At 43.4% G+C, this 25,802-nt stretch overlaps 1 protein-coding gene across 2 annotated transcripts in view; it reads right to left on the bottom strand.

The window, feature by feature from the left end:
• Cers6 (ceramide synthase 6) overlaps positions 1 to 25,802 on the bottom strand; it is a 231,728-nt gene that overhangs the window by 4,295 nt on the left and 201,631 nt on the right. The window lies entirely within an intron of this gene.

The following is a 25,802-nucleotide window of genomic DNA, read 5'->3' as shown; positions in this document are numbered from 1 at the left end:
TTGGCTTCTCCCAAGCAGAATATCCCTAAGGTTTATCTATTTTGCATCAAATATGAAGATATCTTTCCTGAAGTATTTGCACACACCACTCTTTGTTTACAAATGTCCACCAGCAGACACTGGCCTGCTCCCATTCTTTGGCTACAGTAAACATTGCTTCTAAGACTCTGGGCCCACAAACATCTATTCTAGCATACATCTTTTGGCTCTCCACCTAGAAGTGAAACCCCTGAATCTGTCCAATGTCCCCTTCACTGTCACCATCCATGGCTTCCTCTAGGAATTCCATTCATCTTTTGGATTCGATTTGATTCTCTAACAACTCATTGAGAACACCCGCATGTCTTCCAAGTTGATTTTAGCTTTCTTAGTGTGAAGACCACCACCCTGTATTATACTGCAAGGAAAAAGAAAGGTGGATCATTAAAAACATTAGTTCAGTGGAGACCACATGCCTCACACAGCAGGGATTAGAAAATGCATGAGAGCCAGGCTTTTATCTGCATGGGGCCCCATTAGAGGGCCTTTCATTTTCTAATCGCTCCCCTGGGAAAGAACTAACATTGAAAGACATCCTTTGAAAGTGATGCCTTGGTATTTGAAAGATTTGTTTCTGACAACAATTATTAGGGTATAATAAATGTATTTAGTTTTAAAAGTGTGTGGGGATGTGGCCTTGAGTTAGGAAGACAAACCAACCACGCATTGGCTCTGTATCTTGCCATCAGAAGCAGCAGGTAGCCATGAGAAACAGGCCCTGTTCTCTTGTCAGCCTGTGATGCTTGTAAGTCCTTGGAGACTGACTTGTCATCTGGACCCTTCACTATCACAGAGTCACATGACACCCTTCCACCGTGTGATTTGTGGATCACTCTTCCTTCTCTCACTACATTTCCATCACCCACAAGGGCAGCTGACTGTACAGGCCAGGCCAGGCGGGACTATACCTGGCACGCACCAAGTAGCTAAGAGGCTGGACTGTGCTTGGATTTAAGGCAGGGTCCACTTACACAAGGCCAGGAGGAAAACACAGAGAGAACTTCAACTAATGGTGTGATGGTGTGATGGTGTGATGGTGTGATGGGTGCCTTCAGAGAGGTTAAAGAAAAAGCGCTTCCTGAATTCACAGAAGGAAATTTACTGTCACGAGTAGCCTAAGATGTCAAGAGGAAAAGAAGGCCAAATAGCCCTAAGTGTGTTCCCACTTGCGGTTTCCACAACCCATTAGGGACCGCAGTGAGGCTAAGGTTTCGTCTTCAATCCTGTCACACTAATTATCTCCACAGAGCAATTCAGAATAAACACACGTGCAAAAATCCTCAGAGCATGAGACTGAATTCAGAAACTCACTCAGAGTAGTACTGTACTTTGTACAGACTGATCTATTAATACTGGGATGAATATAAGGAGATCTATTAATGTGTTATAGCAATAGGCCAAACTGACACAAAACTAATTATTCAACATCACCAAAGACATATGATAATGTTCAATTCTCCATTGTTGAGGGATTTTTGTTTATTTACTTATTACTTTTTATTTATTATTACTTTTTTTTGTTTTTTTTCTGAGACAGAATTTCCTCCATGTAAGCCCTGGCTGTCCTAGATTTGCTTTGTAGACCAGGTTGGCCTTGAACTCACAGAGATCTGCCTGCCTCTGCCTCCTGGGTGTTGGGATTAAATGTGTATGTGACCACGCCTGGATATTGTTGAGTTTTGAAAATGGACTTCTTATGATTTGAATAAACATTTGAGCATTTTTAACAAATAAGAGCTACTTCCTTTAAAACACTATGGAAGCCAGCATTATTACAGGTTCTGGTCACTCAATATGGCAAGAAATAAAAAGATTTTTATTTAAAATATTTTATGTAACAATCTGTAAGTATTTTAAAAGTAGCAAACAATGGAAATATCCTGATACAAAATTGCTAACAAATTAGTTTTTATCTCTATTACAGAAATTATGAAGTAAATCAAAGTAGTAAATACATTTTTATTTCTATTCTACTTTTTGTATTTAGGCCTCTCTTGCACGATGTGGGTCAGCAACTACGACTAGGTTACTTATCTGGTCCTAAAACGTATATTAAGAATTTCTAATACTGGAGGAAAAAGCCATGGGGGAGAAAAAGAAGAGGGAGGGAGAGGGGAAGGGGTAGGTGGAGGCAAGAGGGGAAGCCAGAGAAAGTAAGAGTGTGCACTGAAGCTGCTAAAAAATCAAGGTGGGTTTCCTTTAGTAGCTCAGGGGATTTTATACTTTCTTTTTCACATTCTTCTACTTTCCAAGCTCATGACAAAAAAAATTTTTTTTTAAATACTAGTTATTTCTGAGAAAGAGTATATTGGGATAATGTCGATACGGCTGCCTTGCAGACCAGGGACTATTAGGTCTAAACAAGGCTAAGCACCAAGGCTGTCAGGGAGGGATCTACACGCCTTACATTTTCTATCTCCAGCTGCATTCAGAACTCCTGGAATTAACATGTTCTCCAGACGTTTGCTGAGTGTCTCCCAGTTGTTTACCTAGCAACCGACTAAATAAGCAAGCGTGAGCGATGTCTGGGATAATCACACAACTTTGACTGGGGCTCTGCTTCTTGACACACATGCTCTACACACACATCAACTGCATGCACAGTTCTGCACAGCACGAAGTAGCATTCTACCAGCTGCAGGCTGGGAGCCTGTGTCACCGTTAGGGTTTCGGGACCAGTGTTGCACATGGCTTCATTTGCGCAGGGTGTCAGAGCACTGGCTGGTGACATGACACTGACATTAATTTCAGAGATTAATGCATCTGCTCTGCTGTGACTGATGTCTCAGAGATGCCACTCGAAAGTAATGAGACTTTGAAAACTGACTCGGATGCTTGCACAACCCCCTGGGAAAATACTATCTATCTATCTATCTATCTATCTATCTATCTATCTATCTATCTATCTATCTATCATGTATGTATGTATGTATGTATGTATGTATGTATCTATCTATCTGGGAAAATACTATCTATCTATCATTCATGTATGTATGTATGTATGTATGTATCTATCTATCTATCTGGGAAAATCCTTCCTTCCTTCCTTCCTTCCTTCCTTCCTTCCTTCCTTCCTTCCTTCCTTCTTACCTACCTACCTACCTACCTACCTACCTACCTACCTACCTACCTACCTAGTGTTGACACCTGGTTCTAAAAAACAACAGCAAACCTAGACTGTCCTAAGCCAACTTTCCTTTTGTGGACAAGCTATTAAATGGTGATGTCAAGATCTTACTCTTTCAGAAAGGTTAGGTCTAGAAGTGTGTACTGTGACGACACCACTAAAAACTCCTGCTGACAGATTCCAGGAGAACAGTCGCCTCTCAGGGAGCAATGGTCAGGGCAGGGGAAGAGTGAGGCTGATGGGAAACTAGAAACTCTCACGTCCTCACTGGGTAGTGATTGTATGGGATCTAAATACATAAAATTGAGAAGTGTGTCCATGGAGGGGTGGGGGGGCAAGCTGTATCCTGAAGGTCTGTACACTACACAAGGAACGTAAATCCTACATCTATAAAACGCTAAGGGAGAAAATTCTCTACGTCAAACAAACTGAACATATGAATACTATCAACTTGCATTTTCTGGTTTGCGTAATTACTGTGGTGGTACTAGGAGGTTTCCCTCCAGGTAGTCTCTGTTCGCTGTATTGAGTCTGGGAAAATTACATTTTTCTTTCCCAAATAACAGTTCTTTCCTCAATAAAAGCAAATCTCTATTGACGAGAGTATGAGGAGACAGGAGAGGCAAACAACTTTTAATTTTTTTTCTCATTAAAGCTAGGAACATGATCTGGTATTGGGTGGGGGGAAAGGACTGAAGCCTTGAGGGCCAGCAGAAAGTAAGGAAACAGCGACCTTGGGAGGAAGGAGGTTGGGAGGAATGTAGCTCTACAATGTACCAGAGACCTGGGAAGTGAGGAACTCTCAGGACTCGAAGGGGTGGGGGTTGGGGGGGGCCCTAGATGAAATGCCCTACAGTGTGGAGAGGGAACTCGTAGAACCTGCTTCCAGCAGAAAGACAGGGCATTAAGTAAGGGATGGAGTTGCTATTCCACAGTCAAAACTCTGACCCATAATTCTTCCTGTCTGAAAGAAATGCAGGGATGAAAATGGAGAAGAGCCTGAGGAGAAGAAGGTCCAGGGACGGGCTCAAAGTAGGATCCAGCTCAAGGGGTAGCCCCAAGACCTGACATCATTACTGAGGCTATGGGGTGTTCACAAAAAGGGACCAACCATGACTGCTCTCCAAAAGGCCCAACAAGCAGCTGAAAGTCAGATGCAGATAAATGCACCCAACCAATGAACAAAAGCTACTGACCCTTCTGGTTGAATTAGAGAAAAGCTGGAGGAAGCTGAGGAGGAGGGCGACCTGTAGGAGGACCAGCAGTCTCAATTAACCTGGACCCTGAGATCTCTCAGACTTGGGATCACCAACCAGGCAGCAAACACCAGCTGAGATGAGGCCCCCAACACATATACAGCAGAGGACTCCTGGGTCTGGGTTCAGTCAGTGAAGATGCACCTAATCCACAAGAGACTGGAGGCCCCAGGAACCCCCAAGAGGACTGGTGGGGTGTGTGGGGCAGGGACATCCTCGTAGAGATGAGGGTAGGGGGGTGAGGAGGAGGTATGGGATGTGAAACAGTTGGAGGGTGGACTGGGAGGGGAATAAAATCTGTAGTGTTAAGAAAAAAAAAAAAAGCTAGGTTCATTTAACCACTAGATGGCACACTAGGAGCACACAGAGCATGCTCACACAGGATAATCCCCCCCCCCACCGCCACCCCCAACCCAGCACAGACAGCACTTGATCTCTTGACCTCTAGGTGACACCCTTTCTTCTAAAAGTTGCACCAATCATCAGGAGGACGAGGAGTTCTTGTGTGAGGCTCTTTCTTACTGCATGGACTGTCTGAACACAGATGGTTTGGAGGAGCCCACCCACCCAATTCCCTAGAGGTAAGCAGATGTACCATTGACCACTTAGAGCTTGACTGGGGTATGTTATTTTAATAGATTTTAGTGAATCATAAGACTATAATTCGCTTTGCCTTACGGTGACTTATCTTTTACGGACACTTTTATCTTAAATTTGATTTTGATTAAAACACCTAGAATGTGGTGGCAGAATGCATAGACTCCTGTAGAGGAGTTCATAGACTCCTGTAGAGGAGTTCATAGACTCCTGTAGAGGAGTTCATAACTTCTTTGCTGTTGAGCAGAGAATCCACAGGGCAATCTTATTTCAATAAAACAAGGCTGTTTTCTTTTGCATCTGGGATACCAATACAACTGAAAGCGCTCTGCTTTCTCCCTTCAGTTCAGGATTCTGGAGGACTTGAGAGAAATTGCCATTGACATCTCATCTCGAAGAACCACCTCCGACACACAAATGAAATGTTTACACTATAATGAAATATATATCATATATATTTCATTCATGTTGTGACTTCAAAGTACGAATTTATTCCCTTTTATCTTTACCACATCTACTTACATTGACATTCACATATTTGTTCAGTACCACCTATCTATCGTGTTTTTTAAATACTCCTGTGACATAAGTGATAGAAGACAGCCCAGGAGGTCTTCCTGTACAAATGGGTTGTGGGGAGACTTGGTTTTCAGTGCTGGTTGGACCAGGACTTCCTGCTGCCAAGCAGGGACTCTTGCTGAGTTATGTCCCAGTGACGGGTGGTGTTTCACCGAAAGGGTGAAACAGGTTCCTAGCTGAGGACAGCATCCTCTGCAACAGCGCTTCCCTATTCCCACCAAGGAGTTCTAGGTGGGCTTTGTGTTTCTGGAATAATCTCTCCTGAGAACCATAAAATAATTAGGCCCAGGATGAGCATCCGAAGAGTGCCAAGATTTCTTCTCTAGAGGCAGAGTCAGGGCTTGGTCCCTGAGTGCCACGTGCCATCTGAAAGGGGAGATGTCCCCACAGTCAACATTAGGTTTCTCTTCAGCCTGGTCTTGACATCGGGAGTCAAGACAGAACTCAGTGTGGTCATGCTATGTTTTTCTCTGGCACAAATGTCCATGAGATATCTAAATGAAAAATACATTCAACCAAAATTTAATCACCTAACTAGCATGTTATGCCAGGCACAGTGGATGCCAACAAGCAGGCATTCAAGATTATACTGAACAAAATCTACGGGTGCTTAACATCTGCAGGCCGGAGACTGAATTCACTGTTTCAAGACTGGCCGACTGTGTCTGCCTCTCTGTCCCTTGCTCCCTCTCTCCCACCCATAACAACTCCAGGCCTAAACTATATCGTAGTTGGACTGGCCATTCGACACTTCAACAGGACTGAAGGGTATGTGTGTGCTTTCTCCCCTTCTATAGGGCAGCCCACTCACACTTGGACTTCCACACTGCTGGTATTATCAGCAAGTGCTGTCTTGGGAGGGTAGCTTGGGGGTCCGACGCCTGATCACTGTGCCCTTGCCTATCAGTCTGCAGCAAACATGGATGTGATTTCTTTATCCCTGGCAGGAATCTGAGCTTGAATCCTGGCCAACTGCTTCTCTGTCTTTGGAAATAGATGTACCGGCTCTATCCCGCCACTGTTACAGATGAGACGTTCAGTCAAATACACCTTACTTTAGTCCTAACCTGGCTGGACTTCCTGGCTGGAGCAGAGGTTCTTCTCAACCCCCTCTCCTCCCTGTATTCCTCATCGCCATACCCGAGTCCTCTTAGCCATGCTGGGTGTTTCAGCATGATCGAGGCAGGCCTGTCTTCACCCCTGCCTGTGTGATGTGTTGTTGCTTCCCTGTTGGTAAAGGTGACTTTTGCTCTGCTCCTCATTAACAGTCCTTCATGGAGCACTTACTATTGCTAAAAGCGTCAAATATGTCACACACATTATTTGATCTTGCTAGGTGTAAGAGTCAACGGTCAATGAAACGCTATGTCTGAAACCAGGCTCAAGGACTGCACATTGTGCAAAAGGTTTCAGGGTAAATCCTTATCTCTCCCAACCCCCCAGTGGGTACTCTTATCTCTATTTTTCAGACAGGACACTGAAGCACAGAGAATGTAAATAACATGGCCATGGTTGGGGTTGGGAGGTGGAGAGAGCTGAGATGTGTGCGGCTTGGGGTACTGCGCTAGGCCCCCAGGCACCTCGTGCTCCTTGGCTCTCCTAGCTGCATGTTAGCCTCTTACCCATTGTTTATGCTCAGAGCCAAGACATCGCCATCCGACCGCAGAGACAGTGCCCCATGGGCCTCTTGCTTGGCACACAGGCAGAACATCCCCTCTGCCTGTTACTGCTTGCTCTGGTTTCCGGAGACAGGCCTTAGTCTCATCCCCTGGTTCCTAATAGCCATGTTCTAGTTTGTTCCTGCCTAAGTGGCCGAAGTGGATTTAATTTAATTGATTCCCCCACCTTGGCCCATTCCTTTAACCTTTAAATCCCCAAATAATTATCTCTCCTACTGACAATCAAGTAATGCCTTTCGCTACCACCTTGACATAGATATGAAATATTAACGATGTAAAAATCAAAGACTTCTTTCTAAACTCAGCTCATAAAACAGGCATGTGAGCCCTCTGCTGCTTTCTTTGATTTTCTCTTTGGAAGGGTTGAGGCCCATGCACATCTCCAATATCCTCGACTTCAAGATAAAAGCACTTAAGGCCAACTCTTGGAGCAATGGGGGAAGCTAAGAGAAAGCAACTTCAGGGACCATCCCTTCACTCTTCTTCCTTAGACAGGGTCTTTCCATGTAGTTCGGGCAGACCCTAAACTTACAGTGTGAGTCTTGCAGGTACTACGTTGTCCCTAGCATGGGGCCTCACTGAGAGCTGGATGTAAGGAGTCCTGGCCCTCTCAAGGAGGGAAATGCTTTCTAGTCACTGTGCGAACTACATGTTGACCACCCCCCGTTTTGTACTTCTGGAATCCAATCTCAGAGATCAATTTTCTTCTTGGACCCTAACATTATATACAAAAAGTTTCAGGGTTTAAAGCATTCTGAACTTTTAGATTAGAGAGGTTCGGCCGTAAAGTTTATGCAAATGTAAAGAGATCTGAAACATCTAAGTCACTAACAGTTTGGATATGGGCTACTCAATCATCAGTAGGCTGATGTAAAAATCACTAAAAATTCCAAACACGGGGCACATGTGACTCATGCATTACGTGTGGGCGTATGTATCCTCTAGTGTGTACTTGATATCTGACCTGCGAAGACCCAAGCTTACTCAACAGCAATGCTGACAGATAAGATTGAGCACCGTCCTTTGCTCCTTCTTGCCTCATATCATATCTCCTTGGCTCTGAGACTCTGACCCTTGATACTTCCGGTTTCTTGGCTCTATCTATCACATGGTCTTTCCGGTGTTTCACTTGGCAGCACCCACACAAAAACTCTGACCTGTCTTGTGATCGCTTGCTCTAGTGTGTCCATTGTGACACTGCCTGGCTTCCCAGAACACCACCCAAGGGAGGTAGTATGGGCACACATCTGCAGGTCCTGTGGTCAGGAAAGACAGAGCTTTAATCTGGGCTATATAAATAGTTGTAGGCAGCGTGCGTGTCTCTCTCTCTCTCTCTCTCTCTCTCTCTCTCTCTCTCTCTCTCCTCTCTGACATTTCCTCTGTTTTTATTTAAGATTTCAAGAATATGATTTTATATTTTATCTTAGAGAAATGTCTCGGAAAATCTTGGAAGTGCTGCCACCGAGATTAACTGTCCTCAGGCCCGCCATATTGAGGGTGTTCTATACCTGAGAGGCTTTATCCCTTTCCCCTTGGCAAGAGAAAGACAGTAAACATTTTGTTTTGTTTTTTTTTTAAACAAAGACTTAACCCTTCAGAGTAAGTCAGAATTTACTAAACTAGATTGTGAGATGCTCAAAAACCTAGAGGAAAACCTAACCAAACCCCCAAAACTCTAGAATTATAAATACAGAGATTTTGATATGACAAAATGCTCTTTTTCAAAATGTTGTTTTTCTTTGGATCAAAAACAACCCAAGAAAACCTGCATTGAATAATAGCAGAGCAATTGACGAGCAAAGACAGTATTCTGGAAAAAAAAATAACCGCAATAGTGTTAACTATTGGAATAATTGCTACAGAGTGTAACAGGCGTGCTTCGAGTGTGGGCAGATGTGGGCTTACTCAGAAAAAAGCTGACAGTTTGCACATTACGTCTCAAGTAGAAGTCAAAACACTGTGTTCCGGGCTCGGATCTTGTGCTTGCCAGTTGGGTGCCTTACTATTCTTTTATAAACTTCAGTTTTCATGTCTGCAAAGCAAAGGCCTGAGCTAATGCGACTACTAAAGGCTTCTGAAGCAGAGGCATAAGAAGCTTCGTGACTCTTCCTCCTTCCAGGTTTACCTAAAATTCCCCATGGTCCGACTGCTTCCTTCAAGCAAAAGTTCCCCAATGGACAGATGCATTGTTCTCGGGTGACTCTCAAAACTTTGAACTCAGCCTAAGGAAGCAGAGGCTTTGTTCTGCATGAGTAAAAGTAAGAAAAAAAATACAAAGAAGGAAAGTACGAAGTTGCATTTAGCAGGAACTCACGAAGCACTCAAGAGCTTGAACAAATGTTCTATTTGCAAGAGCAAAGCTTCTCCTACCCCTGGCTTCATGACACTCTGACACAGACTGGCTCTCTGCAGAAGGTTGTTGAAGCAGACCGTGAGAGCTACAGGGATCCCTAGCAAGCCCCCAGCTTAACTGGGGTGCAACTGCTAGTCTCACCGGGCTCCCAGTCGGCATAATTCCAGCTTCCACAATAACAAGGCAGTAAGCAGTGCAGAAGGCTTACCAGCAGGAGCTGGCCCTAGAACCCAGATCCATAGTCCTCTCCTCATACTGCTGTGCAGCCTAACAAAACTAGACGTTATCAACAGTAGATGTTCTTGATGTTACTGTATCCAACTTTAAATCTGTGGGTGAGACTGTGACACTGCATACGTAACTTGGTACCACAGGACACACCCCGTCATAATTCACCCACCTACAAATCCATTTCCGAGCCATCCTACATGCTTTGTTTTGCACAAGCCAAACCTCCCATAAATAGATGCCAAGTGGCATTTCCATGCTGAATACGGGCTTGTGGATCCCTGTTGAGCTGTTCACAGATCCTCATAGATACTTTTGTTCTTCTGGCCAGTGCAAGCTCTTGCTTATATTTAAGACATTCTACCTCAATAGTAATGTGCTTGTCTGGTGTTCCTACACTTGTATGTAAACTCTTGAGTATTGGGCCATGCCTTAATGTACCTTATAATCCTTCTCAAGAATTCAGTGACACTCGTGGGCAAACAGGTGGGCCAATGGTTACATTAATTTGAAGTGATGTAGTTTTTGCATAATAGCCAACATATTGGTCGTGAGAAACGATCTTAAGAATACTGATTGTATTTCACAGTTTGAGTTGCAATACGACATATGTCTAAATTTCATTTGCTCTCTTGCCCCGGATCCTCTGATGTCCACACCAAGAGCCTAGACTTAAGAGCTACAACAGGTGATCTATATTTTCTTTTAAAAGAGTCTTCTTGATTAACTGGTAAATATAGATATGACTTTGAAGTATGTATATCATAGCTTCTCAAATTGTCAGTCATGACAGTGTTTGAAGGCTTGTAACTGAATGTGAAAAGACAAAAAACAAAACAAAGAAAAAAAAAACCCAAAAAGCAAGTGTGTAACGAATACAAGATCTTTCTGTCTGTGTTTGCCTGGGTTCCATCACATGACTCTACTGTAGCTTTGGTTCTGAGCTCCCAGGTCACCACATGCCACATGTACACAGTGCTACAGAACACTGCTGCAGCTCCCCAGCCCAGACTGCAGACTATTGTACACCATCAACTGCAGTGATCTCTCTGTGCAAAGAAGGCCTTTGTGAATAGAAACATAGAGATTCAATTACAGAAAACAAAGGCTTTTAATATTGGGCTACTGTCATTCTTCAGCATGTCAATATCAAATTTATACTGGATTGCACTGCATCAGAATGTCCCGTTTTACTTTATTATTTAAGATTTAGTTTATGTGTATGAGTGTTGTGCATGCATGTATGTATGTACACCATGGAGTCCATAGAGGTTATAAGACGGTGGACATCAGAGTGCCTGGATCTGGTGTTATATGTAGTTGGTGAGCTGTCATGTAGGTGTTGTAGATTGAATCTGTGTCCTTGCAAGAGCAAGTTCTTTTAACTTAAGCCAATCTCACAGGCCTGATAGGTTTGATTTTAAAAGTTGCTGGTTGACTTGCTGATTTGAGCTTCATTGAAAACAAAATTTAAATGATTTTGTTTGGGGATAAGAACAGAATTATTCTGCCATTTTTGTACTGCACACTGATGCTAAGTGGTGTTTTACCATTGACAATGATAGAACCAGAGCATGAATCAATTCTGAAAAACATCGAGGATGCCCTACAGCCTGCTCTATACTCAGTGTCCAGCCAAGACGGAATTCTGTGCTCGAAAACATACAAGTACACATATGTCACTTTGTTTTGATCTTCAATAGATGATAAATTACACATATTCCAAAGAACTGCGTTAATATAAATTTCCTTATGCTTTAATCATTAAAAAAAGTTTGGGATGCACACCTGTGTCGCATGCCTTTAGTCATGCGAAAGTCTCTTGGGCACAAGAGGTGTGGTGATTTTATGGATCTTTAATGATTGTGTGTGACCGAGAGAGATTTACCAGGCAGTGTCCCGTGTATACAGACTGCTTCTAGCACTTGACCACCCATCTTTCTAGTTTCTTCCTATCCTCCTCTACAGGGACACTCCAAGCTCTTGAAGAAACTGTCCTTTGAAGAAATGGTCAGAAACATGAGTCTTTAAACCCATTCAGAGAAGTAAAGCCTGGTACAGTGGAGGGAGAATCCACAGGACCACATCAAGAGGGCCCAAGGCAGAGGAGACAATGGTGTCCTTAATCTCTGCGCACAGGCGGCTTATGGTGAGAGTGATTACTAAATGCCAAACAGCACAACGCCCACAAGGATTTTGTTTTCTGTACACAATCAAAGCGATCTCTGCTCAGATACAAGGCTTTGTAAGGCATCCCCGATCCACTTGGGTTCTGAATAGCTCACTCAGTCTAATGTTAAATACCTAATAACTGGGTGTTTATGGCTCAAAATTCGTATTGTAAATACTTGAGTTATTTACTATTTATAATGCTAAAAAGAGAACAGTACTTGCCTTTTCCTGAAGCCAAGTACCCCACAGCTGCCACATTTTGACCACAGTCTCAATCCCTTCCCTCTTTAAGGAAGGTGATCAATTTAACTCAACAGCCGGCTATTGGCACTGTAACAAATAATCCATAAAAATATAGGTTTTTCACTGATATAGTTTCCCCATTCCGGTTTGTTCAATACTGTCACGTTTTCTAAGCTATGGCACAGGCCTCATTGTTTTCAAAACAACAGGTAAGGTTCTGTAAGAACAGACTACAATGTAGTTGTTTCTTTTTGAGACAGGGTTTCCAATGTAGCCCAGGCTAGCCTTAAACTCAGGATCCTCCAGCCTCAGTCTCTCAACAGCTGAGAATACTGGGATTTGCCACTATTGCCTGCTCACGTTATATACAGGATTCTTAGAAGATTCCAGGTTCTAACTCACTGTTTATTTTTGCTTTTTGCATGAAGATAAGAGTATAAATTCAGGCTCCTGACGTTCCACACAAATGACTCTCCTCCACTTGGAAATTCAGAACAGGCCCCACAGAGTGTAAGGCTCTTCACCAAGCTAAAAGAGTTTCTTTCGAGAGAACGTCAACCAAGGTGTCAAGGATAATCATGACCACTAGAGCTAAGTTTGCTAATGGCTGACAATGGCAATTAAAATAAACCTCAAACACACTACACAAAGGTCCACAGTGGTTCCTAGTCTGCTGCTGTTCTACATTTCAGCCTTGGCTGGCACCTCTCCTTCCTGAGTATCCGGCTCCTTTCTATAGCTTTTACTTTTAATGTATAACTTTCATTTTAGGTATTAGCCCAGGATCTCACTGTTAGCTACTGTGAGGCATCAGCAATAAAAGGGAAATGACTCTCTGTCCTGGGGGATCTGCCGAGGTCTTTACGGGGGCTAATAATGGGAGGTTTTTGTTTAGTTTCTTTGTAAGAAAATGGACAGAGGAGAGATCCTACCGTGGCCCATGGAATGTCCTTGCTGGACACTCAGATGGTCGGATACAGAAGTAAGCAGGGTCAGTCCTCACAGTTCTGTGCAGTGTTTCTACCACAGGCATGATTTTCCAGTACACTGTGCCATGATAATGGTCTTATGCCTGTTTACCACCAAGAATAGTTTTAGGGAAAGCATTAGACACGCAACACAAAAAAAAAAAAGAATGAGAAAGTTAGGATCCTGAAAATCGTTATTAGAAAGGTAGGCAACAACAGATGGAATCTCACATTCAGGCGGACACCAAGTGACTACAGAAGCTGCTGAAGGCGAACAGCGTGAGAGGCAGAAGCAAAGTAAACTGCAATGCCAACAAAATGCTAACGCTGTGCGTTTTTATCATTGCCCGCCATGGCTGCTCTCCCTCTGCAGAGTAAGACACATGACAGTAAACCAAAGCTCACCGAAGTTTCCCTTTCCTCACTAAAGCTGGGCCCTCAAGAATCACAGGGCAGCCAGGGATGTGCTCACCCTTGGGAACCTATGTTGATGTTCTCAGAGGCCAAGTTCGTGTCTTGTGCAGGGAACTCTGTGTTATTGTCATGCTCTGTGCAGCAAGGACCAGTCCATGTTATTCTTGTTTTCCAAACACTGCTTATAAAGACCTGCAAGTGACATAGCCGTGATGTACGCCTGCCTGTGGCCCAGAAAAACATCCTCCTTATTTCTAGATAGTCTACTGCCTCGTTAGCGCCACGCTGAACCCCACAGTCAAGATTGTTTGGTGATTCTCCACACTGGTTTTTCATTTTCTTAAAGCTGTAAATCCACATAGGAGCTGCCAACTTTGTACTCCTTCTGGGCGTTTATGAGGTACCACCATAGCACAATCTGTATTTATCCCTAGTCCTGTTAGAGTCCCAATACTTCCAGCACTGCTCTGCCAGTGACACCATTAACCACCCTAACCCCAGGGATTCACTACCTTCACCTGCAAGCTCTGTGGATCCTCAAGGTGAGGCCAGAGTGAGTAGGTGACCCCAGGGCAAAATGGAGGGATAGAGCCAGGACTCACACACACAGGGCTTCACCAGGGTCTAGGCTGCTATTTACCTTCTTCTTTTACCTCCAGTTAAAGGTTTCAGTCCTCATCAGGTGACCTAAGTCAACATCACCCTTTATGTATCAGTCTCTCCCTCACAGCACCCTCCATTAGTGGCTACATGTGCTATGAACCTTCTAAATGCCTCTGGTCCATGTCCTGTCTAGTCCCACTCTGCCCTAATCCATCAAGCCTCCCAGGGTAGGTTCTGTATGTGACACCTACCAGGTCTCCTATGAGACACCGTTCCCAATGATCAGAAACACGAAGACAACGGGAGCAGGGAAATCATGTGGCTGTCTGGTTAGATAGTCCACCTGAGTTTAAAATTAGACTATGGCCACGGACAATCTCAGAGTCATTAGTTAACTCTATGAAGACCCCCGAGTATCCAGTGGTTGAACAAACCAAGACCTCAGATGGCAGCTTCAAGGGCCCTCCTCTGGGAAGCATGGCTAGCGGGCTAGCACAAGCTGGATGATCCCGAGAGCAGGGGATGGACCTTCATCCCATTTACCACACTGTAGTGACGTGACTCATGCTGCCTTCCAAGACAGTAAACTTATAAATATTTTTAGGATAAAGATGATCTTTCCATAATTAGATTAGTGTTAATATTTTCTAATTGTGCAGGCAATGCAGAATTTCAAGGTCTATAGAAAATACCAGGGTAGCAAAGTCTTCCTTCTGATTTTTCTTTGAGCTATGCTTGGTTAGGACTTGCTTTCATCTGCCAAGAGTCAGGGCTGAGTGAAGCATTTTGAACACCGTGCACATCATAAGAAACACATACATTTTTCTCTCATCGTGTATCCAATGTACTTAGGTTCTAGAAAAGGGCAGAACCCATTTCCACCCTGCTCCTCTTCTGACACACTGAATTTTTCAAAATCGGCTGTGACTTGGACCTGGAGCTTAAGACACAGTCCTAGAAAGCAGGATTCTACCATCTCTCGTGTCTTTAACATCCTTTCCACAGCTGGGCACTGGCATCATTTGCATCATGTAACACTTAATTAAGGATTTAATTATTTATGCTCAGCAGGAGTAAAATTTAATGGCAGCACAAAATGACAGCACATGAAAACTCAGGTGGGGGAGCTGATGTGACCATTCTGCTAACTCCTTCGAGCCCTGGGGAATAGGAATCCTCTCTTCTTTTGTCCTTACCTAGGGCTTACATCACTCACCTTTTAAAGTGACAGCACCTTGTCACAGAGAAGGTGAGAGGTGATACAGTTCCCGGCACTGTAGTGTTTAAATTCAGACTCTTCAGGCCGGTCTACCTACAATGCTGTTCACATCTACAGACACGAACAGCAGCTCACACTCGCCCAGTTGTCCCATTTGGATCATGGCACTCACAAACACCTCTTTATGCACAGCTCGGAGGCCATTTGTGTTTCGTGCTCACCCTGACCTGCTACCACAGTGCTGCTTTAAGGACATAGAGCAACTGCCTGTTCTCTGAATTCTGCTAATACCGAATTCGGTTGGTGCATATTTACTATATTCCTTCACTTGCTAGACAGAAGATGAAGAGCAAAGTCATCTGCACAAGCACATCATACTTACTTGCCCCCTCCCCATTCCTTTAACCATGTCAATGGTCACAATTCCAGATAATTTCATGCAGAATTCTAACTACATCTAAACAATTCATCGGCTTTAGACACCGTGAGAATTTATTTGTCACCTCCCATTTCCTCTTATGAATTTCCTGTGACTATTGACATTAGTGAATTAAGAGGTGTAGATTTTTATTGCAAAAAGTGACATATTTTCCAAGAGGCTGCTGCAAAATATTTTCTTTCATACATGAGGGAGGGAGGAAGGGAAAGGAGGGATGGAGAGAAAGTGAGAGAGGAGGAAGGAAGAGAGAGAGAGGGAGGGAGGAAGGGGTTGAGGGAGGGAGGGAGGGAGAGAGAGAGAGAGAGAGAGAGAGAGAGAGAGAGAGAGAGAGAGAGAGAGAGAAGGGGGTTGGTACGTGGGGGAGATGAAGTGTCTTTCAGTAAGCCAATATTGAATTTTCCATTGTTGGCGCTCAGCCTGTCTCTCGGGAAGCACTTAATTGAATCAGTCTTGAAAGGTTTCCATTGTGTTTTTCCTCAAACCCTCTTATGGATTGCAGACACATTCACAGTGTGCACAGCTCTGGTGAAAGACGCTGGCATCCTATTCCTCAGTCTGGTCTCCGTCACAATTGCTCATACCTCTGAAGAGGCCGGCATGCTCTCAGGTCAAGAGGAGGTTAAGGCAGACAGGCACGTGAAGCGATGGCTTTCCACAAGGGAAGGAACAAAAGTGCCCGGGAGAAACACGCTGTCTGGTCTTTAAACTGCAGCGAAACTGTGAACGAATTGCTGACCACGAGAGCCAGGGCCACACATCTCCCTGACAGGGACCAGAGGCCAGGAGGTATAACAGACTTCTAAGGTTTTCGACGGCAAGGAAACCAAGAGTAATGGGGACTGAAGGGAAACGGCAGGCACCAGGGGCACTGTCACCAGTATGTCTGATACCTTCCTTCCTTCTGGATGTGCAGTGCTGTCTTTCAATCTCAATCATTTCAATCCAAGACCTCATGAGGAGATGCTAGCTATCAAGGAAAATTCTCAACAAAATGCTGCAGCTGAATTCTTCTTAACGTCTCCCATCCTAATTCAGTCTCTGACTTTAGCCCTATTCTCTATTGCACCTTATACCCTCATTTAAAGCCTATATGTATTTGATAGGGTCTGCACTGAATCACGAGACACAGTGCTTATGTGATACTCTAAGATGTGCAAGGAACTTTTATGTGTAGTCTTAATACACACCAGATCCTTTGTGAGAAAGACATTATTAAGTTGCTTATAGTGGAGGTGACTGAAGAAGGCAGAAAGAGTTATCAGCTAAGTGTACTGAAAACATTAGCATCAGAATTAAAACTTGAACAGGACTTTTAATTCCTAGTCTAATACCATTTCCTCATTAGCTCAATTAAGATACTTTAAAAAAAAAAAAGACACCCTTAAGCTGCAGGGAAATAGCTTTCAAATATCCTTGGCCAGTATGTGTTCAATGCTGTAACCTAGCAACCTACAGCAAAGACACTCATACACTGTACACACACACACACACACACACACTCACTCATGTATGTATACACATACATACACAGAGTTTAGTTTTAGTACCTGGACAATAATGCCCATAAATGTGTGTGTGTGTGTGTGTGTGTGTGTGTGTGTGTGTGTGGTGTGTGTGTGTGTGTCTGTCTGTCTGTCTGTCTATCTATCTATCTATCTATCTCTATCTTCTTTCATTTTTATTTTTCGAAAACGACATATCCCCTACTCAGTTTCCTTACAGCATTTTCAAGCACAGGTTGGTTTTGCTGATGTTCTTCTATCCTCTCCCCCACACTCCCCATTGTCCCACGTCCTTCAGCAGTTCCCTTTTGTCCTTCCAGTCACATGCTGCTACTTATGATCTGTTTAGTTGTCTGAGGGTGGGCCCAGGGTTTCCTCTTTTGTCAGCCTTCCTTGCGATACGTTCTTCTCAAACTGCAAGTTCTACAACACTGACTGGGTTTCTGTGAGTGAAAACTTAAGGGTATTTAGAAGTAGTCTAAGTGGAGAGGTTGAAGTTTTTGTGATGTCATTACCTTTGGTCTTTGTGAATAATTCTGCCTACGTATGCTTCACTCAACATTCATGTTCTCTCAGCATCATCTTTTGAAATAAGAACTTACTCTGTAGCCCAGGCTTACTTGGAATTCATTATGTAGCTTAGGTTGGCCTCAAACTCAGAACAATCTTCGTACCTCTGGTTCCCTAGTGCTGGAATCACACGCACCCGGATCAACAGTGTTCCTGTGAGATCCCTGATTGTTTTGGTTTTACAAACACCGAGCTCACTGTTCGGCTCGCTTTACTTTATTACATCATTTTGTCTCTCCCTTTGAGCCGTCAGCCTTGAAGAACATTTCTCAAGTGGCGTGGTGATAAAAGTCTCACCAGCACTTGATGCTGCACCCAGAAATGGCTTTAGTCAGAGGTTTACGCTCTTGGAGCCCTGAAGTGGTCTGGTTATAGATATTTTTTACAAACTGGAAGAAACAGAATTAGAGTGTCAGCCACCCCCTCCCATCTAGAGAGAGCTGTTTCTGTAGAGACGTTTGGGAGGTTGAAATGATATCCAAATCTACCAGGACTAGGACTAAATGAGTTATTTACACACATGGACACACACACACACACACACACACACACACACACACACACACACACACACACACTCATATCTTATTGGGGGTTGGGAATGGGAAGATTTCTGTTAAAAGCATTAGCTGACATTAACTTGCACCAGTATTGATTCTTTTGAAAAAGCACAGCTGAGCTTCAAAGTCCAGTGCTGTCTGAATAACCAACATGCCACAGTTGTGGAAGACATATTGGTCTTGGCAAGCAACAGCACACGTTCACAGTGAGGAACCGTTTTATGTAAGAAGGCATGAGCATAAGTGCTTTGGCTTGGGAGTAACTGATTCTTAATTTTCATCTCACAGGGCCTACGTTTTATCTTACTTTTAAAGGACCACTCCGCCCTGTGCTCAAGAAGCTGAGATTTCAGTGCCATTTGCTAGGATGGCAATTACCCGTAAGTGAGAGAACTTTTTGAAGTCAACAATAAATGTCTGATGCTGTGGGAATCGCAGCTTGACTCCCACATTCGTTTTGTAGCAGGAAGCATGAAATGAATTGGCCCTTTTGAATTCTTCCCCAAATGTGCTCCAGATGTGTATAGATAGATCACTAAATATAAACTTAATTGCTTTTTTTTTTTTTTCATTTCTGTCCTACTGCTAAGCAACTTTTATACCAAAGTGCTTGAGACAGGCTCAGTTCTTTATGGCCGATCCTTTTCAGAATAAGATTAACTGGGTTTCTCTGAGTGAAAACTTCAGGGTATTTAGAAGAGACCTAAGCAAATAGGTTCCCAAATACAGTCTGATTAATGCTGTTGCTGTTGTTGATGCTGACAGATAGGCTCCCGCTGCCATGCTGACGTGTGTGTTACATTCAGGACTGAGTCATTAACTTTTAAAGTAGCACTGGATTCAAGCCACTCAGACCCTCACGTCAAAGCTTGCCCTTTGGCATCCTCCAGCCTCAGTACCTGGGACATGCCCAGTGTTTGAGCTGAGGCATGGCCTTCCTGACTGCCAGCCGTTCACCATCTTTCTATGCTTCTGTAGGTTGCCAACTTTTAAGACAAGTAAGCTACATATATTACCTCTCCTTAACTACCAAGTGCTCCTGCTCCCCAAGTCCCCTGCAGTCATCACTTCATAAACATTTCTTGCCAGAAGTTCATGATCCCTTCTAATCGCCAAACTTCAGAGCTAATACCTCTAATACCTCTTCCAAGCCTTCCTTCTATGCGTGAAGAAGAACATGCATGATGGTTTTGGAATCAGCAGTGACTACGTTGATTTGCCTCGATTTCCCCTAAAGTATTCAAGCTTTCAGTCTGAGTGTATGACCGACATTTATTTGACAGATCTCTATATGGACCAAGTAGACATGTATCACATGAGCCTGTCTGCGTCACACAGAAACGAAACAACAGATCGCTCTATTTCAACTCACGGAGGGGTTTCGAATAAGTAGGTCAGAGAGCTGTGAGGGGAGTTACATTTGGAATAAGACAAACTTCCATTACCTTGGACAAACCTTTGACATATGGATAGAAACGTATTAAAAACGGAACAAGACAAAGAGAAACAGACGCAAGACAATTGTCTGATACAGGCAACCCCAATTCCAGATCCCTACACACCACACCTGACAGAGTTCAGTACACCTCATGAGGGTCTGCAGGTTGGGAGAGACCACTGTTGTAGGGAGATTAGGTAGAAGGAAGAGACAATTGTACGGGGGTTGGGTAGAAGGCACAGCCTCAGAAGAGACTACTACTGTGGCTTTCAGAATGTTTCTGCCTATCACACCGAGAGATCACCTTTATCATGATAACCCCCAAATCAAGATGCAGAATAGATGCAGAGCCCAGCTCTTTGGAAGATGAATCAGCACCGGGCACTGCACACAGTGCTGGGCAACCAGGGAGGAGACAAGGTTCCTGCGTTGCTGGGATTTATTCCTAAGTATCAAGGGGTGAGAAAAGAGCTAATGGCTATGAGACACCACCAGGGCAGCGCTTCAGGAGGATGTCCTGTGGCTGTCACAGAGAGCACAGGACTTCTCTAAGTTTAAATTAAAAAAAAAAAAAAAAGGGATCATATGGCCAGGAAGAGAATGGAAGAGGGGGGCGGGTGAGGCCCCACAAATTACTCACTACTTAGCCATCTAAGCTTGGTTTCCTCCGTTCCTTTTTCCGCAGTGGCTTTAACCTATTTCTGAGAGCGACTGTAAGCTTAGTGCAAAGAGCAGGGCGCCGACCCTTTTGGCAAAGTGCTGACTCTGCAAATTGTGCTCATAATGGAATGCGGTTTTCCGGGAACTGTGGTTCTGTCAAGGCCTTCTACACAGAGACATTTTTCAGAGCTTCACACACCCCCTAAATAGATGGAGTAGAACAAGTTCAAAAGGTACCTTCATGTCAATGTAAAATGTCCTTTGCTTTATCATAGGGCTTGAGTACAGTAGCACACCAGACACAGAACATCCTTCCGTTGCTACCAGAGATGAGGAAAATTTGGTGAGCTAAAAATCTCGACTCATGGAAATACACTAACTAATGTAGCAAGTAACTATATTCTTTGTCTTGTTCATTTGTTATTGGATAAAATGCTTAAAAATAAAATCATTTAAAATATCTCACTATTTGATGGTTAATGCTAGTTAAAAATATTATCATTACTATTCATGCGTGTGTGTGATGTTAATGTGTGACTGTGTGTGCCAAGGCGTATGTGTGAAGGCCAGAGAATAATCTGTGAAATCTGTTCTCTCCTTAAACCTCTTCTCAACCTTCCTAATACCATGAACCTTTAATAAAGTTCCTCATATTGTGGTGACCCCCAACCATGAAATTATTTTTATTGCTACTTCATAACTGTAATTTTGCTAGTTTATGAACCTTAATGCAAATATCTGTGTTTCCTGACGATCTTAGGCAACCCCTGTGAAAGGAGCCATTTGTTTCCCAAAGGAATCACAGCTCCCATGGTGAGAACTACTGCTTTTGACATTTAACTCAGGTCACTAGGCTTGCGTAATCTGAACCTTTACCTGCTAAGCCACCTTGCCAATCCCTTCAACACCAGTCATGATTGCAGCTTCTACAGGTGTGGTAGGTAGGAGACTGCAATGAAATAGGAGTGACCCAGCACTTCCTACATATTATATTGATAAACACTCCCACAGATTACATTATTTGATTAATTTCCACCACCGGGCAGTAAAATTACATTTATTAATAGAAATTCCATTTCATTAGCTATCTTTCACTGAATTTATACTTCAATTAAAAAGATAATCTAAAACTCTTAATTAAGATAGTACCTCTTAACTGCTCAGAATCTTAAAACATTTGGGACTGTCTCATAAGACTACTACATGGGCCCTAACAAATGGAACATGGTCAATACCATTTCTCTGGATTTGTCTCTCAGTCCCTTTGTACAAGTTTTAATAAATATTTCAGTGAGTCCTACCCAAAACCTTTCCTTATAATTATCAAATACATAACTCAGATATCATAACACAATGTGTTACCCACCAACAAATTCCCTTAAATATGTACTTCATGGCAAATTTATGTTGAGGTATCAGCCAGGACTACAGAGGACCCAAAGGCATGGAGGACACAGGAGCGTGTGAGAATCTGGGTGGGTGTATGGACTGTTCATTCAACGGAAGGATTAAGACAGGTGAGTCGGGCTGACGGAAGGTGTGGGAAGACCTGGGAGGGGTAGCAGATTTTAGCTTGGGCGCCCGCCACTAAGCTAAGTGCCTGGGAAGGATGGAGGAAGGGAACACTTACATCATCAATTCTGTGCTGGGGATGTTGTAAAATACATCACCTTGTTGACAAAAGTCATCATGGGACTGGTGAGTATACCTTCCCTCCGTGCTGCCACAGTATTAAGAATAATACATCCACATCTGTTTTTGTTGAAGGTAAAACTCCATGGAGAACTTCTGGAGGCTAAATGCATTTAGTGCGTCACTCCCCCAACTGTCTTATCTTACTGGGATTCTGAACTCCTACTCTGATTCCAAGTCAAAATCTTAATGGCCAAGTCAGAGAGCCAGCAAGAGTCTTCCTCAAAGGACCAGGTGGTATCGGGCTGTGCTGGGGATCACTCCCTAACTGCCTTGCGGTGACAAGGTAGCACAGGACAGACGTTGCTGTGTGCCAACAAAACTTTATTTATAAAAATGGGCTGCCTGCTGACTTGTCCTACAAGCTGAGGCTGTGGATTCCTGGTTTAACATGCAGGTTTTAGGTAAATTAAAATCGCAACGAGACAGAGTCTCGCACACAGCATTTGCATCCAACTGACTCCTCTTGAGAAGGTGCTATCAGACATGAATGTTATTAGAAAGCATGCCAAGTTACCTATCTACCAAAGTATTTCTAGGCTTCCTCCTTATCTTTCTGATCCACTGAACCCAGAACACCACCAATACAAATTTGAGAGCGCAGTTATCAAGGGTTTGCAGCGGAGGGAGGTAAGCTTTTCCGAATTTGTGAACTGAGACTAATCTGCCGCTCATCAGCTATTCAGAAAAGCATGTAAGTCATGCTCCTTTGAAAGACACGGTTTCAGAAATGAATCAAAGGAAGGGCTGCCATGCCACTGTGCATCTGGATGAGTTTCAAATCTCATGAAAGAAAACGGTGAGACACCAACAGGAAGCAGCAGCAGCGTTTGAAGGCAAATGTTTCTGCTGCACAGACCCCGAGGGTACATAATGATGCGCACTGTCCTGGAACTCAGGGTTTGCTATCTGGGACGTATGCAGCGATGCATACCTCATCCAGGCCAGGCGCAGGTCCATCCTTGGCTAGATAATGAACTCGAATCTGAGACTAACGAGGAAAGCAGTTGCCTAGCACATGCCTGCCAACTTTGTGAGCGTCTGTGGTGTCTCGAGTGAGGTCCCTTGGGAACTGGGAGAAAAAGGCAACCCTGTCCAGTACTCTGCACTCACTGAGTTCTCAGAGAAAATGTGATTGAAACGAGAAAGTATGGGTATCAGGACTTGAGAAAGGGTTTCAGATATTCAAAGGCACATATGGTTCATTAGCTATAAAGAAAGCCAAGTGCTATTAAAGACATACCTAGTTGGCCTACTGCTTGACAATAAAGGGACTCTCCATCTTAACAGTAACGACATTGAAAATGGTTCTTATTTAGGTGGTATCTTTATAAAGCACCACCAGAAACAACATCCCACACACTCTTTAGCTTTTCTGATGCGACAGGCACTTAACTGCTGAAGTGACAGACACACAGAATCCATATGCCTGGTCTTCTGATGCTCAGCGGGAGGAAAGCAACTCAAGGCAGAGAGCCCTCCTTAGCAGCACCACGTCACTTTCCCTTCAGAGTCCTTCTGGGACTCCCTTCCCATCATTAGACAGTGTTTTCAATGACTTGATGGCAGAGGCAGAATGACAGGAAACTACTTTTAAATGGCATTTTATTTGACAAATAATCAAAAGGCACATCTTTCTCAGTGGCCTTAAGGAACACAGTAGTCTACTGCAGAAAGGAAAAAAAAAAAAAGGAAAATAGTAAGGTTGGCTGAACTGATATTAGGAGATCAGAGTCAGGGAGCTTAGGTGAATCACCGGTGAAATGATTCAAGTTTCTCTCTACGCACGAACGCCACAAGGATCAGGGAGATCAGCTAAGCAAAGGCTTGTGAAACCATTTAGAATTAAAGTGTCATTCTGAGCAAGGCATTGCAACAGGTGCTGTCATGAAACTGAGCACAGCCTTCTCCATGACAAAGTGAGATTATGGCTTCAAAAAAACATGGGAAGTTGATGGGTTACACAAAGATAGAAAAAGGGGGATCAAAGGAAAGGGTTACTGCTTTGAATGATGGGTGGGCTTAGTCTAAAAAGAATCAAATCAGTGAAGTGTCCAACCACAAGGCTAGACTACACATATTTTTGAGACAAGGGAACACAAGGAGACATAATTTACTGAACTTATGAAGGAGGTGATATTAAACTAACAGCTGTTTTTGAATGATGACCCTACCATAACAGAAAGTTGTTGTCTGGGCTACTGGTCATTATTAGTTTGATGGCCGTAGTGTAGCAAGTATTCAGTACGTACTTTTGGGGTGTTGGAATACTTGCTGCGATGTGAAATACTTCAAAGCATATAATTACTGGACCTTGTTTAAATTTGGTCCTGATCATATACAAAGTCATAAGCATGTATTTGGAAGAGGTAAAAATATGTTAGTCTCACAGTAATAATCTTGGAGGTTCCTAAATTGTAGATGCCATTTAATAAAAAAAAAAAAAAGGAGGAATCAAACTATTCATGAATGTATTAGAAAGTAGACCCTACATAAATCCCGAACCATTCTGTAAATGGTTTGATAAACTCAGTGAAATATAAAGAACCTGTGTAGCTCTCCTACCCTTATGCTTAGTCACAACCATGAAAGCATTGCAGAGCCAAATCATTACTGAGGAAGGTAAGTGAAGACCAATTATTCTGGCCTCCTGGATGCTCAGATTATGATCTTACAACTCCAGGGTTTTACGTTCACAAGATTGCAAGACGGTATATTAGCAGAATACAAGAGCTGTGAGCAAGATTACTTCAGTGTCATCCTATGCTATCACTCCAAGACTATTATTTTGAAATAATGATGCGCTGCTAATTTAACTACGACAGGAACTTATTTCTGAAAAGCTGACGTAGCTTCCATAGAGTTAACACACTGTGATTTATAATCAGAGAAGACAATCTTGAAAACCACGGAAAAAGGGACTGAAAGAATTTGCAATATTCATCTTGATGACTCTAGGAAGGAGGGCTGCAGGGCTTTTCCCTGTTGTTGGTTGTTGTGAGCTAGTCATTGGTCTGTGGTGTAGAATAAGAGTCAGGGTGAGAAGCACAGACAGCCAGGGTGTAAACACTGCAGGGTAGGCATGAAAGGCACTGCTGTAAAAGCTCTCCCTATTAATTATCCGTGCAGTGGCTAAATTATCTGACAGTTATAGTCACTTGTTAAATTAGGTTTTTCTCATCTCTCCATCCTGTAGATTGAAAAAAAAAAATAAAAGTCCCTCCGTGGGCTGCTGGAGTGGGATTGTGTGTTCTGTGGAGACAGTAAAGAGGAACAGTGTCACTTTAATTCCCCCTTCCAAAGCAGACGGGTGGGTGGGAAGGGCCAAAGGCTGTACGCAGTGGATATAAAAGTTTCACTTTGGGGAGAGCTTCTTGTTCTGGGAACAGCAAGACAAGGGGCTGTCTACAATGAAACACCAGACAATGATGTCATCAGGAAGGCACCACGTGGAGAGAACTCTT

Source organism: Rattus rattus, chromosome 5 (genome assembly GCF_011064425.1).
Source record: "Rattus rattus isolate New Zealand chromosome 5, Rrattus_CSIRO_v1, whole genome shotgun sequence".
In the NCBI taxonomy this organism is placed as follows: Eukaryota; Metazoa; Chordata; class Mammalia; order Rodentia; family Muridae; genus Rattus; species Rattus rattus.
The sequence above is the reverse complement of the archived record's forward strand: the minus strand, read 5'-3'. Positions and strand labels throughout refer to the sequence as shown.